This window comes from Pinus tabuliformis, chromosome 4_1 (assembly GCF_031772625.1).
Source record: "Pinus tabuliformis cultivar Carrire ecotype Pingquan chromosome 4_1, CPIR1, whole genome shotgun sequence".
Lineage (NCBI taxonomy): Eukaryota > Viridiplantae > Streptophyta > Pinopsida > Pinales > Pinaceae > Pinus > Pinus tabuliformis.
In genome coordinates, this window is record NC_142303.1 from 60,728,825 (window position 1) to 60,743,786 (window position 14,962).

The following is a 14,962-nucleotide window of genomic DNA, read 5'->3' on the forward strand; positions in this document are numbered from 1 at the left end:
CTGTGCAACCACTAAGTAGTTGGCTATGTCTACAATCCATGGAGAGAGAATTGAAATAGCAATAAATGCTCATTTGGCAGCTGATCGTCAACCATTCCTTCCTCACCTGCATGTAAAGCAATTCTAGACAAAAAATCTGCAACTACATTTTCTCTACTAGGCTTATCAATGATAGTTAGATCAAACTGTTGTAATAAAAGCAACCATCTAATAATTTTGGCATTCACATCAGGCTTGTTCATCAAATATTTAATAGCAACATGGTCAGTATGTACAAAGGTCTAGTAACCAGTGATGTAATGTCTAAATTTATTCAAGGAATGGACAATAGCTAGGAGCTCTTTTTTAGTCACAGTATAGTTCAATTCAACCTTGGACATATTTTTGCTGATGAAATAAATGGAATAAGGCAACTTGTCATCTATCTGGCCTAGAGATGCTCCTATAGATTTTTCAGAGGCATCAACATGGATGTGGAAAGGAAGAGCTCAATTTGGGCCTCAGAGTATAGGTGCAGTAGTCAACTTGTCCTTTAAGGTTTCTAAGGCCTCTTGGCAGCTTTCTGACCAGAAAAATTCAGAGTCCTTGGCCAATAGTCCAAACAAAGGTGAGGCTACTTTGCTGAAGTCCTTTATGAATCTCCTATAGTATCTAGCTAAGCCCAAGAAACTTCTGACATCCCTTTGCTTCTGAGGAGTAGGGACCCTCTTTATGATATAAATTTTATTTGGGTCCACTTGCAGTCCTTCTTGGGATATTGAGTGATCTAGAACAATCCCTGCATTCATCAAGAACTCACACTTCTTAGGACTAAGGGATAGGTTCATTTCAATGCATTTATTTAATGCTTTCTCCAAGTTAGAGATAGCTTCTAGGAAATCACACCCATAACGAGTGAAATCATCCATATAAATTTCTACAGAGTCATGGACTAGCTTTGCAAAGATGCTCAGGACCGCCCTCTGAAAAGTGGTAGGGACATTACATAATCCAAAAGGAAGGACCCTATAAGAAAAGGTATCGCAAGGAAAAGTGAATGTGGTTTTATCTTTGTCCTTTGGGCTGATATAGATCTGATTGTAACCACTGAATCCATCTAAGAAAAAGAATAACTTATTTCCTGCAAGACCATCCAAGACTTGATCAATGAAAGGTAGAGGGAAATGGTCTTTTTTGGTGGTTTTGTTTAGCTCTCTGTAGTTCACACAGATCCTCCATTTTCCATTATTCTTTGGGACCAGAACCATAGGAGACACCCACTCACTATCTGAGATGGGGTAAATGAACATTTTATCCAACAACTTCTGCAATTTTTCTTTAGTTATGTCTTTGAGGGTTGGGTTCATTCTCCTATGAGGTTGGTGCACTAGCTTGCAACCTTCCTTGATGTAAATGTGGTGAGTACACACCGAAGGGTGCACTCCCTTCATTTCCTTATAACTCCAGGAAAAGGCATCTAGATGCTCTCTTGGCATGTCACATAAATCCTTTTCTTGATGTGTAGAGAGAGGGGTTGATTTTCAATGTTCTATCTGGACCAAATTATATCATCTTGACATGAGTAGGGCTTGAGTAAGGTAGGAACAAATCAGTTGAGGGTTATCTTCAACTTCCTTTACTAACTCATCAAGAGACATGGTGTTGGGGGGTTGATTATGGAGGATTTTATCAATCAGGTCGTGTTCATCAGGTTGCCCCCCTCCTATAACAACATCTAGGGCACAGATTGGGTAAGATGTGGCAAAGTAGACTTCATCTTCCTCCTCCTCTTCCACCCATAAAGGTAAGTCATGCTCTAGAGATGGTTGAGCAGGAGGGTGTAAGACCAATTGTTTGGACAAATGCCCATTTTTAATGGTCATATTCCCATCCCTGCAACTCACGTAAGAATCAGCAGTGGATAACCATGGCCTCTTGTTGACGATGCTGGACCCACCAACATGTCGGTGATCTTCCCTGTAAGAAGTCCCAACTAGACCTCAGATTGTTTGGTGTAGGAGTCCCAGCAGTGGGTCATATGGTATCGCCTTGACCGAAGTTGTGGGCAGAGGCAAGTAAGATGTCCCTGTTGGTAGCAAGGGTGTGACATATGTAGCAAGTCAAGGAAGGTGTAGGGACGGTTCTAACACACAGAGGGTGATGTGAGTGCGCCCCTTGAAAACCTGTGAAAGCACATAGTTAAGAAGGGAACACACGAGCAAGGATGCATCAAAAATTGGAAGGCAAGTAAGTTGACAATCCAAAGTGATGGTGAAACCAACAACACATTTAAGTAAGATTCTTACATACATGTACAGAAAACCCATATGTGCATGCATAAGCAAACAGATACATATATCATTTAGAGTAAACAAGATAGATGAAATACAATACGACATATGCATGAAACGTGCTGGCTCTAGTATATTAAGAAGTGAAAGTTCTAGTCATACAATACAACCATGACCAACCACTAGTTCCGACAGCGGAACGTTACAGTCACTGCCGCCTGCTCCTCCAAAGAAATATACTAGCTTTGCACAATGGAGAAGCCAAGGCTCATTACAATACTCATCAAGCTTTCTCTAAGATACTCCTATCAGAAGCTTGGATGAACAAAATCCCTTACAATGAGTTATGAGGTTCTATTTATAACAAAGGGTGTGGTGATCCTTGACATTCCCCTTTGTGACTCTTCATCTACCCTCACGACTCTTCACCTACTACATGACTGTTACGTCCAACTATCAACACTTGGACGTTCACTATACATGACATTACATTACGATGCACATGTACCCATGTGTGATGACATAGGCTTGAGCAATCCATGCAAGACATCACTAAGACTCAGACATATGTGGGATGACCAACTCTTCGACATCCTCATGGTGGTCGACCGTGGCAGACCAATGCTAAGCTTGGTGGTCTGTGATGGTGTCCGAGCGCTCAATGGTGACATCCTGATGAAAGCGAACTCTTACCTCCGTTGCATCTGGGTAAACTGATATGGCTCCTCTATCCAACTCATTTGATAGCATGTACATGGTCATATTGGGTGCGACCGGATCGACAACATACTAATGCATAGTGTTTGCGCTGATCTCCAAGCATGTGCTGGTGGCTGTGTGCATCAACTTGTTGGAATACATATTCAGCTCCAGTCAGACTTGCTTCTTGTATTCGCCTCGATGAGTGTGCCAAAAGGGTGGGATCGCATGCGTGTGCACAATGACACGCATGCTGCTGAATTCCCTTGCATGTGATCAACAACACTTCTCACCTTGTCTGCTCCGTGCCAGTTTCATTCGTCTGTGCATGTTGCACCCCTTGCTGTACCTGTTCTTGCTGTAACTCATTCTCTAGTCTGTGCAACTCCTCTTCTTCCTTGAGTTGCTGCTTCAACACATGCAACTCCTTCTCTGTTTCTCTCTCTTCCTTCACGCAATCTTCATGTCACGCTGTCACCTCATAGCCTCAATCTCCAAAGCTGCTTTCGTCATGAGTGGATCTGCTTTGAACTTGCAGCTTTGCTCCGCCTCTATGCTGTCAACAACCTTCCTCTTGCATTCGTCATGTGCAGGTGTTCTGCCTTCTGCTGCTGCTGATGGTGTTGTTCACTATGATGCAATTGCCATTCATCTTGATATCCTTGTCCATGAACAACTTGATGTCTTCGTGGACAAGCAAGTTCATAGACACTTGATCGATTGCATCCCCAGTTGCACTTTTAACAATGTCTTTAACTTTGCTCTCCTAGAAGCCATTGTACCTGTGCTGCTGGGAGGCAGATGACACCTATGATACCTAGAGACATAGCAACGCTCATGGAAAGCAATTCATCAGTTGAAAACCAAAACAAATTGGAGGACTGACATGAAACATACCTGTGTGACTGTCCATGAAGATTACACAATTTTCACCAGGAGGCTGGGAGACTGATTGCCAAGACTGCAGACAACAAAGTTCAGGCTGCCAGGAGGCTGACTATCTGCTGGGACTACACAACGGACAGTCCAACTTGGCTTGCTGAGGACTAACACTACGCAATGCGCAATTTCAGTCAGCAGTGACATGCAACCGACAAAATGCATTGCGCAGTTTTTGGGGCCAGCAGGACACTGCCTCCAAGAATTGTGCAATGCAATCCTGGAGGTTAGTGTTAGGCTAGACTTGTGCAATTTTTGGAGAGAAGGTAGAGCCTTCTCTTCCGGAAATGTGCAGTGCTAGCCGGGCAAGGCATGGTCTGGGCCAAGGCAACCCAGACCAACCGACGGGTGACTAAAAACATGAGAAGTCTGAATGCATGATGAGATGAGTGCAAACAAGAGTGAATGATTATGCATGCAAACAGTAAGTGTAGGATTCAGAAAATGGGACGCATGCATGTGTGTGAAGCGGGTCGCCGTGACAACGACCATTGGTGCAAAAATAGTGTCATGCATGCGACAACAGTGATATGCGAATGAAAACTGAAACGATGCTTGTAGAAGCTAACATGCATGCAAACAACAACAAGTGTTCATAGAAATCAAGTAGACAACATTCGCACAAGCTGAAACACAAAAAGCGACAAAAACACAGCGCAAGACATGCGAAGTGGGCTTACCCTGAAACAGTTGAGCTGAATGCGCCGACAACTCCTAGATGCGATGTGGGATGTTAGAGTTGCAAGATCAATGTGAGGAATGAGCTCTATAGTGTCCAGTTCATAAGTTTTGATAAAATCGAGGTTACGATGTGCATGCCACAAATCTAGGAAAAGCGACACTTGGCGGGAGGTTCTGAAATGATCCTTGCATGTAACCTCCAACTGCTAAAAATAGATACTTAAATCTAGGGATTCCTTTGCATGCTGCCTTGGGAAAACCAGTCCATGCATGCAAATCAATTTTTCTTGGTCTCGGAGGGAACCGATCAACCTAAAGGCACATGCATCAGTCTGTGAGCTTGGGAAGAAAATCTACGTTGTTCCTGGGCTGAGCAGAGTTGGCTATCCTAGAGGGATTGCACAATTTCTGGGAGGAATAGGTGACTGTCTCCCAGGATTGCACAATTTTGGGGCTGAGCAGCTGTCCTGGGTCAGATTACACAATTTTCTCAAGGAAGTCTGTCTGACTGTATTGCGCAATTTCTGAGCCCTGCAAGTTGCCTCACTGATTTGCGCAATTTCTGCTGGCTATTGGGCTAGCTGTCCCAAAGGGATTGCACAATTTCTAGGAGTAGTAGGTGACTGCTGCCTAGAATTGCATAATTTCTGGGTTGAGCAACTGTCCTTGTATGAATTGCGCAATTTTTGAGAGGAAGACTATTAAGAAGAATTGCCCAATTCTGGAGCCCAACTGGTTGGCCAGCTGGGTTTGCGCAATTTCTAGAGGGAAGGCTGGTTCCCCTCTATAATTTCGCAATTCCCAGAGGGAGCTTCTCAACCAGCAACTGACAGTAAGTTTGGAAAGCAGCCTGTGTGTTATGAAACCAGCTCAAGAAAAGATAGAAAAGATAGATCAACGCCTTAGAATTCAGCCTCTTCGAGGGGGAAACCTCCTTTACATTACATAAATGAACAATTCTTGGATGATTCAAATGAAAAAACCTCCTTTCTATATATAGGAGTCTAAGGAGTCACAATATAATCTAGCCGACCTAACAATAATAATATAAAGCCACAAAAATAACAATAGAGGGATTCTATGGGGCACAGTAGTAAAAATATGGGGGCAATAGGGGCACAACAATATTAATAAGGGGTATAACTACAATAGTAATGGGGTAATCACTAGTATTATAAGGACCCAACATGCCCCTCTCCTTCAAAAAAGTGTTGTCCTCAACGCTTGAGTAGTTCTGGATACTTCTGCATAAAATTCTCATCCTCCCATGTGGAATCTTCAGCGAATAAGTTCTTCCACTTGATAAGATACTCTGAAATTGAACGATTCCATAGCTATCGAGTTCTTGTTTCTGTGACTGCTTCCGGTTCCAATATAATCTTTCCTTCCTCGTCAAGTTCTGGCAATATTGTTTGAACTGGGAGCTTGTCGCTTATAACCTTCTTTAAACATGAAACATGGAAAACTGGGTGCAATCGAGAAGCTGCAGGAAGCTCCAATTTGTATGCCATAGTACCAATCTTTTGCAACACCTTGTACGGACCATAATACTTTGGTGATAATTTATTATCCTTCTTAGCTTGCTTGAGGGACATTTGCTTATATGGTTGTAGCCGTAGGAATACCCAATCACCTACATCAAAACTTCTTTCACTGCGATGTTGATCTGCTTGTTGTTTCATTCTATTCTGTGCCAACACGAGGTTATCCTTTAAGAGTTGGAGGACTTGTTGTTGATGTTCGATGTGATGTTCCACTGCCTGAACCTTAGAATTTTCTCTTAAATATGATGTGATGGATGGTGGTTGATACCCATAAAGTGCCATAAATGGGGTCATTTTTGTTGCTGTATGGAAGGAAGTGTTATACCACCATTCAGCCAGAGGCAACCATTTGAGCCATTGTGTCTGTTTATCACATACAAAGCAACGAAGATATCCTTCCAAATATTTGTTTACTATCTCAGTTTGCCCATCAGATTGAGGATGATAAGATGAGCTATGAGCTAACTGAGTACCAAGACAAGAAAATAATTCTGTCCAAAAATTTCCAGTGAAAATGGGATATCTGTCACTTACAATAATCTTTGGGTTTCCATGTAGCTTTTGAATTGTTTCCATAAATGCAGTAGAAACTGTACTGGCTTTAAATGGATGTGATAATGCACAAAAGTGTGCATACTTGGTAAGTCTATCAACTACCACCATGATGACACTTTTTCCCTCAGACTTGGGTAAACCTGTGATAAAATCCATTGAAACCTCCTCCCAACGTTGGCTTGGAATGGATAAAGGTTGTAATAGACCCAGTGTCTTAATTTTTTCCACTTTATTTTGTTGGCAAACCAAACATTCCGCCACAAACTTTTGAATATCTGATTTAAGGCCATCCCAAAAAAATTCCTTCTTAACCTTGTGGTAAGTTTTTAGAAATCCTGAGTGCCCTCCTAAGGGAGAAGTGTGAAATTCCATAAGAATCTTTTGTTTTAGCTGGGAATTCTTACAGAGGTATAAGCGATCTTTGTACCATAACGAATCATTTTGCCAACTAAATGTATCAGGCGTACTGGAATCTTGTTATAGCTTTCGAATAAGTGCCCACACTTCTTCGTCATTCTTCCATTCCTCCCTTGTTTCGTTTATCCAATCTAGTTGGATAATAGAAATGGCACACAACAATGCTTCCACATCCTCATCCTTTCTTGAGAGTGCATCTGCCACCACATTTTGCTTTCCTTTTTTGTAGATGATTTCAAAGTCATAACCCAACATCTTTGTGACCCACTTTTGCTGCTCTTCAGAGGATAATCTTTATTCTAAAAAGTATTTAAGGCTATCATGATCCGTTTTTACCTTGAAGTGTCTTCCCATTAGGTAGGGTCGCCATTTCTTAAGTGCATGGAGTATTGCCAACATTTCCTTCTCATAAATAGCTTTGCTTAAAAACTTTCCCTTGATTGGACGACTTTCAAAAGCAATGGGTCTTTCATCTTGCATTAGAACAACACCAATTCCATTTCCTGAAGCATCACATTCCACAATAAAGGTTTTTGTGAAGTCCGGTGTAGCTAAGACCGGTGCTTGGCACATTGCCTCTTTAAGATGTTCAAAGGCCTTTGTTGCTTCCAGAGTCCATGAAAATGAATCTTTCTTCAATAATGTCGTTAGAGGTGCTGCTCTTCTCCCATAATTCTTAACAAACTTGCGATAATACCCTGTCAACCCAAGAAATCCTCGCAGATGCTTTATGGACGTGGGGATCTTCCATTCCTTAATGGATTTAATTTTGCTAGGGTCTACCTTAACTCCTTCATGAGATACAATATGACCCAAATATTCCACCTCCTGGACTCCAAAGAAACATTTGGATCTTTTTGCATATAATTGTTTCTCCTCCAATAGTTGTAGCACCCTGTCAACATGTTCAACATGATCCTTCCAAGACTTGCTGTAGATTAGTATATCATCAAAAAATACTAACATAAATTTTCTAAGGAATGGTTTGAAAATTGAATTCATCAAACCTTGAAATGTTGAAGGTGCATTGGTAAGGCCAAAAGGCATGACCAAAAATTCATAATGACCCTCATGAGTTCTAAATGCTGTTTTCGGAATGTCTTCAATCTTCATTCTGATTTGATGATATCTTGAACGAAGATCCAACTTGGTGAAGTAAATTGATCCATGCAATTCATCCAGTAATTCATCAGTGACAGGAATGGGGAACTTGTCTTTAATAGTGAGCTTGTTGAGCTCCCTATAATCCGGACACATGCGCCATGATCCATCCTTCTTGTGCACCAATACTACTGGAGTAGAGAAAGAACTTTGACTTGGTTGAATTATACTAGCCTCTAGCATTTCTGCAACCATACGTTCAATTTCACTCTTTTGGACATAGGGATATCTGTACGGCCTGATGTTTGGAGGAACACTTCCTGGAATCAGATGAATAGCATGATCATGATCACGCATAGGTGGGAGACCTTTGGGGGTCTCAAATACCTTGGAATGATTGTCCAGGACTTTTTGGAGATATGGAGAAATAGATGGTTCCGATGTGGAAACATCTAGCAAACATAATTGTGCAATTACACCTCTTTTCTCCTTTTTTAGAAGCTTTGTCATACCATTAGAGCTGATTATCTTTCCTGGTTTCCCTACAATACCCCTCAATTCAACTTCCTTTCCTTCCGCGGAAAATTTGATGAAAAGTTCTTGAAAATTAAAAGCTATTGTACCCAAGGATTGTAGCCATTGGACTCCTAGTACAACATCAACACCTCCCATTGGAATGGAAAGCATTTGGCTAGTCAATACATATTCTCCCATGGATAGCTTAATTTTATGGCACTTTCCAGAGCAATTTATTGTTCCTCCATTTGCAATCATCACTTGACACTCTGGTGCTGGATATAGGAAGCAATTCAATTCTTTTGCTACCCTACAATGAATAAAATTGTGGGTGCTTCCTGAATCAATCAACACTATTACCTTTTTCTTCTTGATTTGTCCTTCTATCTTGATGGTTTGAGGAGTGGTAATTCCCGCCAATGCATTACAAGATATGGTCGGATTTATTTGTTCTTCATCTAGGCTTTGTTCATGGAGTATATTCTCTTCCTTTGACCTTTCTTGCTCCTTTTCTTCTTCCTCTTCATAATCTATGTAGAATAATTTCTTCTCAGCACACTTATGACCTTTAGTGTATTTGCTATCACAACTGTAACAAAGCCCTTTTGCTCTTTTTTCTTCCAATTGTTGTGGTGTCAACCTTATAGGTTGTGGAAGACTAGGGGCAACAACGCTTCCATCTTTATAGTTGTGAGTGGTATGCTTCCTGGTTGCCATAATTTTGCTTTCCATTTTTCTTGCTAACCTGAATGCCTTCTCTAATGAATCAGGTTCCCAAAGGCGAACATCATGTTGGATATTATCATTTAAAGACCCTATGAACACATCAATCCTATGCTCTTCTGGAATATCTTTTACCCTTATGTTCAATTTTTGGAACTCCTCAATGTGCTCCATTATTGAACCCTTTTGTTTGAGACTTATCAATTGGCTAAAAAAAGTGTTGCTTTTTGTATCCTCATAATGTGCTATCAATTCTTCCGTAAAAATTGCCCAAGTGATAAATGGTTTACGAGAGCAAAGCCATTGATACCATACAAACTAATTTTGTTCCAAATATAAAGTTTCCATACGTACCTTTTGTGTGTTTTGCACATTATTGAGATCGAAGAATTGCTCCATCTGTAATATCCATGTGGCAGGATCCTTGCCATCAAACTTCCTCATATCGATTTTTGGAATATGGTGAGTCTTCGATCCAACATTAGCATCTATGGAATCATGATTAACATTTCTTTTGTTCTCATCATGAGTTTCCTTTAGTACCCTTTCACCCTTAGGGACCATTTCTTGTAGCAAATTATTCATATTTATCTTCAATTCGTCCATGTCTGTCTTCAAATCTATCTTCAAATCATCCATCTTAGCTTCCACGTCAATCATCTTAGCTTCTACGCATTTCTTTAAACAGTCCATCTTAGCTTCTACACCTTTCTTTAAACCATCCATCTTAGCTTCTACATCTTTCTTTAAACCATCCATCTTAGATTCTGTTCCTTTTTGTGCAAGGGACAGTTGTTGCACTTGGTCTTGTAATTTTAATATATCATGTTGCATTTCTTCCTCTTCTTCATGAGTCATGCTAGAGCTTTCAGGTTCCTTACTAGGTGTTTGAATTTTCTTTCCTCGGGGCATCAGTTACCGATAATAATGCTCTACTATGCCCTTTGAATTCCTTCAAAATAAATTTTCAAACCAAGCTTAAGCAAAAATTTAAGAAAATCTACACACCTTTTTTCACTTGTAGGAGCTCGATATTCCCTCTGATGTATCTTTGTACTTTCCAATCATATAGTTATGAATTTGTGAGTTGTAGTAGCCCTCTGTGTCCTCTTTCCAATGCCACAAGTCTGACCCAAATTGGATTCTCCAAGGAAGAGTTATGTGAAATCTCCCACAGTGACTTGCTTATAGACTAGTTCAGTAGATCGAACTTGTATGACGTGCCACGTGTCACTGTTTCAACCTTTGGATTTGAAACATGCATACAAGAAACTACAGTCCGTGCTATTTCTGTACCTTCTTACGAAATTTCAATCCGATCCCCAGAGATAAAGTTATGACGATTTTCCCCAGGTCACCTGTTTTGAATGTAATTCAGGAGTCTGCAAAAAGACCAACTTCCTCAGATCATATCTCCGCAAATATCGCGCGAAAAGCTCTGAAATTCGGACCCAAGGTTCAGCGCGATTTCTTCTCAAATGGGTTTTTTTTTGCGACTTCTGAAACGTCACAAAAAAAAGTTATAGCGAAAATGCCACGATGACCTGTTTGGAGCAGCGAAACCCTAGAATCCAAAGCTCCGATACCAAATGTTATGAAACTATCTCAAGAAAAGATAGAAAGAGATAGATCAACGCCTTAGAATTCAGCCTCTTCGAGGGGGCAACCTCCTTTACATTACATAAATGAACAATTCTTGCATGATTCAAATGACAAAACCTCCTTTCTATATATATAGGAGTCTAAGGAGTCACAATATAATCCAGCCGACCTAACAATAATAATATAAAGCCACAAAAATAACAATAGAGGGATTCTATGGGGCACAATAGTAACAATATTGGGGCAATAGGGGCACACCAATATTAATAAGGGGTATAACTACAATATTAATGGGGTAATCACTAGTATTATAAGGACCCAACACTGTGAAGGTGGTGGAACAAACTTGTATGCACAGGCTGACAAGACTCTATGAAACAACTTAAGCCTATGTGCTTGACGATGCAAGACATGTTGCTGAGGATGGTTGGTAGGGAGGCTCCAAAACGAAGCTATGGAAAAATTTTTGTGGGTGCTTGTAGCCGCTACAACACTTGGCAACACAATGGTAGAACTCTAGCTCTCTGAATGGACCTTGTTAGTGAAAAGCAAGTCTAACACCTCCGGAAGTATTGTTCAGTTCTCTATTCATCCTAGTTTCCACACTTGCTTGATTGTAAGATGTAGCATCTACCAAGCTCTTAGTCGGTCGACACACATTCCAAGCCAAGCTAACATAGGTGTTTCGATTGGGATGCGAGGTATATTGGTGCACAAGCATATTGGTCATCAGAGTTTAAGTTTCATCTCTGGTGTCGTTCTGTTACTAGCAGGTCTGGACAGTACCCTGACAAAGTCACACAAGAACACAAGAATTGCTCCACTGCCAGCGAACCTAGTCAGTACCCCGCGAAATTACTTGCATCATCTCTCTGCGTAGGAAGCCGTTCTCTTCTTTCACCTTATTCTTTTTCATTTTTTCAATTTTTTTTCACATTTTCATTTTTCATTTTTCATAACCGTGCATAGAACTTATTCATTTCGGAGGCGGAAGAGGGATCTCGACTTATTGAGAGCAGAAGAGGTTATTCCTTTAGAGAAGTAGTTTATATATACCTTTGACGTGCTTGTTAAGGTTTCCCCCCTCACCTTACTCTACTTGATTGCGCTGACAAGGATTAACCCAAAAACAACCGACTAGAGTAGGTGATATTAGTTCGCGCGCAAGCGTTGTGTTTTCACCAAGGTTCACTTCGAACAATACATATTTTCCATTGATATATCATGGAATGAAATTAACAAGTTCTTCATGAGAGAGTGGACAACAACTAACCAAATGTTAATAGCTGTACAAGTCCTCTTGTACTTTACACAGGCTTGCTTCAAGAGTCGCACACGGTCCATGCGAAACTATCCTATGAACAAAAACAAGCAAACAAAACAAAATGCAAAGCAAGAAGCAGAAGTAAATGCATATGAAAAGCGAGTAAGCAAACAAGCATGCAAACAAACAAACATGCAAGGTAAGAAGCAAACATACATGCAAGAAAGCAAACCAAAAGAAAACACTACTCCTACTCCTAAGCTAATGGTGCATGGGTTTTCTTACGTGAAGTGATACTTACAATGCAACCACTGATGCATTAATCGAGCCATTTTGGTGAAGGCATGGTTCGCAAACAACACAATTGTGTGAACCAACAAACATGAAATATATAACTATGAAGACAAACACACTTTGGGTTTAAGTGTTTCCACAGAAAAGAAATGAGTGAAAGCGCATGACATGCACTCTGTGGACTTGCCATGGTGTTGTGCTACCATGTGTGCAGATGTTAAGTGTATGCATTCTCTTGACTATGACATGCAAGCAAACGTGAGAAAGGTAGACCACTTACGTTGTGCAAGTGTGCTTGCTGTGTAAGATTCCTCCAATGCAAGAGTGATAGGGTCGTGTAGTTCGAGTGGAGGAAGCAAAATCTGGGTGTTTGGTTGATCTTCAATGCGAAGCAAAGAGTGATGAGGAGCCTTGCATGTTTCAACAATTTCCTGATTGAAAGTGAAACCAACATCATGACAGCGAGGACCTAACATAACCATCAGCTCGAGCTGAAGTTCCTCGACAGTCTGCAGGGTTTTGACTTTGTCGATAGATAGATCATCGTAGACTAGTGTCTTAGATGGATTAACAACGAGTGAATCAACATGGTGATCAACTAAAGAAGTACAGAGATCACGACAACCATGATTAGAAAATTTGGGATGTTTGTCGACATCCTCATGATTTGATGAATCATGCAGAGGGGTAGATGAGAAGCAAGGATGCTCACCCTCTATGTTTTTAGAAATGACAGATGACAGATTGAACGGATTTTCAAAGGAAGATGTGTCCTCTCCGCAATGTAATGACAGACTGACATTCGACGTGTCCTGTGAATGATCGGAAGTAGAAACATCCGGAAATGAGTTTTCACAGGGGAAATCAACAGTGGCAGAATCACAAGGGATGTCAGGATAGAGCGGGTGAGGCGTGGATAGAAGGGAGTCATCCTTCACCGCGGGTTCTTCTTTAGATTCCCACACACACTCATCATGAATGATGGCGTAGGTTGGCTGCACAACTCCAACTCTGTCGACAGCTTGATCCTCATTCACAAAAAGTGTGGAGTCCTGAACGGAAGAGCATAAGACAATATAATCCAGAGGCTCAACAGAACACGGTGACGAAGGTTGAGGGAACGAATCCATGTGACAAGCAACAGGTTTGCAAGCCAAATCTGCACAAATATCAAGAGCAGGTGGGGTGGGAGGACATGAAAGTTCAACAAATGTGTGTGCATGATCTCCCACATCACTCTGCGGTGGTGGAGCTATTTGATGAGGTGAAGGCGAACAATCACTTGTGACAGCAACTGTGCTTGCCTATGATTGCGCAGCTCCATCACCGAAGTGTGCTAAGCGGGGTTCGAGTGATTTCAAGAATTGCGGATTTTCGGATATGTAAAGAAGATACTCAAATCTTCCATCGAGAAATTCCCAATCAATTTCATCTTTGGGAAATCGGTATGCAAGATTACAAAAGCGTGTGTGAAATTGTTCAATGTATTCATCAGGTGCTTTTTGTAATTAGAGAATTTTTTTGTTGAGTTATTTATGGTTAAGGTGATTGAAAGCACGGTCTATATCTGCGACTAGATGAGAAATAGGATGAATAGATTTTTTGGGAAACGTGGCTCACCAGTGCATTGGGTGCCCTCGAAGCATATAGACGAACAACGCACAAGTCATGTATTCTTTAAAGATTCCATGTCTTTCGCATGAGCCTACAACGTCAATTACGTGCCTAACTAAGGCTATGCAACCTCCACCATCGTATGTTTTATGTGACAAGTTATCCCATAGCTCTTCCGAGATTTCGAAGTTGTTTCCATAAGACATACACTCCGGAAGAGAAACTCTGTGGTTAGTCATGATAGATATGCAGAGATTCAAAACAGATTGTGAGGAATCATCTTGTCATCTGGCCCTCCTTCTAGTGCCAAAATGTTCACAGTGTTGGACCCGCCAACATGTCAGGGGATCTCCCCAGTAAGAAGTCCCAACTAGACCTCAGACCATTTGGTGTAGGAGTCCCAGCAATGGGTCGTACGGTATCACCTTGACCATAGTTGTGCACAGAGGCAAGTAAGATGTCCTTGTTGGTAGCAAGGGTGTGACATATGTAGCAAGTCAAGGAAGGTGCATGAATGGTTCTAACATAGAGAGGGTGATGTGAGTGCGCCCCTTGGAAACCTGTGAAAGCACAGAGTTAAGAAGGGAACAGACGAGCAAGGATGCATAAAAAACTAGAAGGCAAGTAAGCTGACAATCCAAAGTGATGGTTAAACCAATAGCAGATTTAAGTAAGATTCATACATACATATATAGAAAAGCCATACGTGCATGCGTAAGCAAACATATACATATAACATTTAG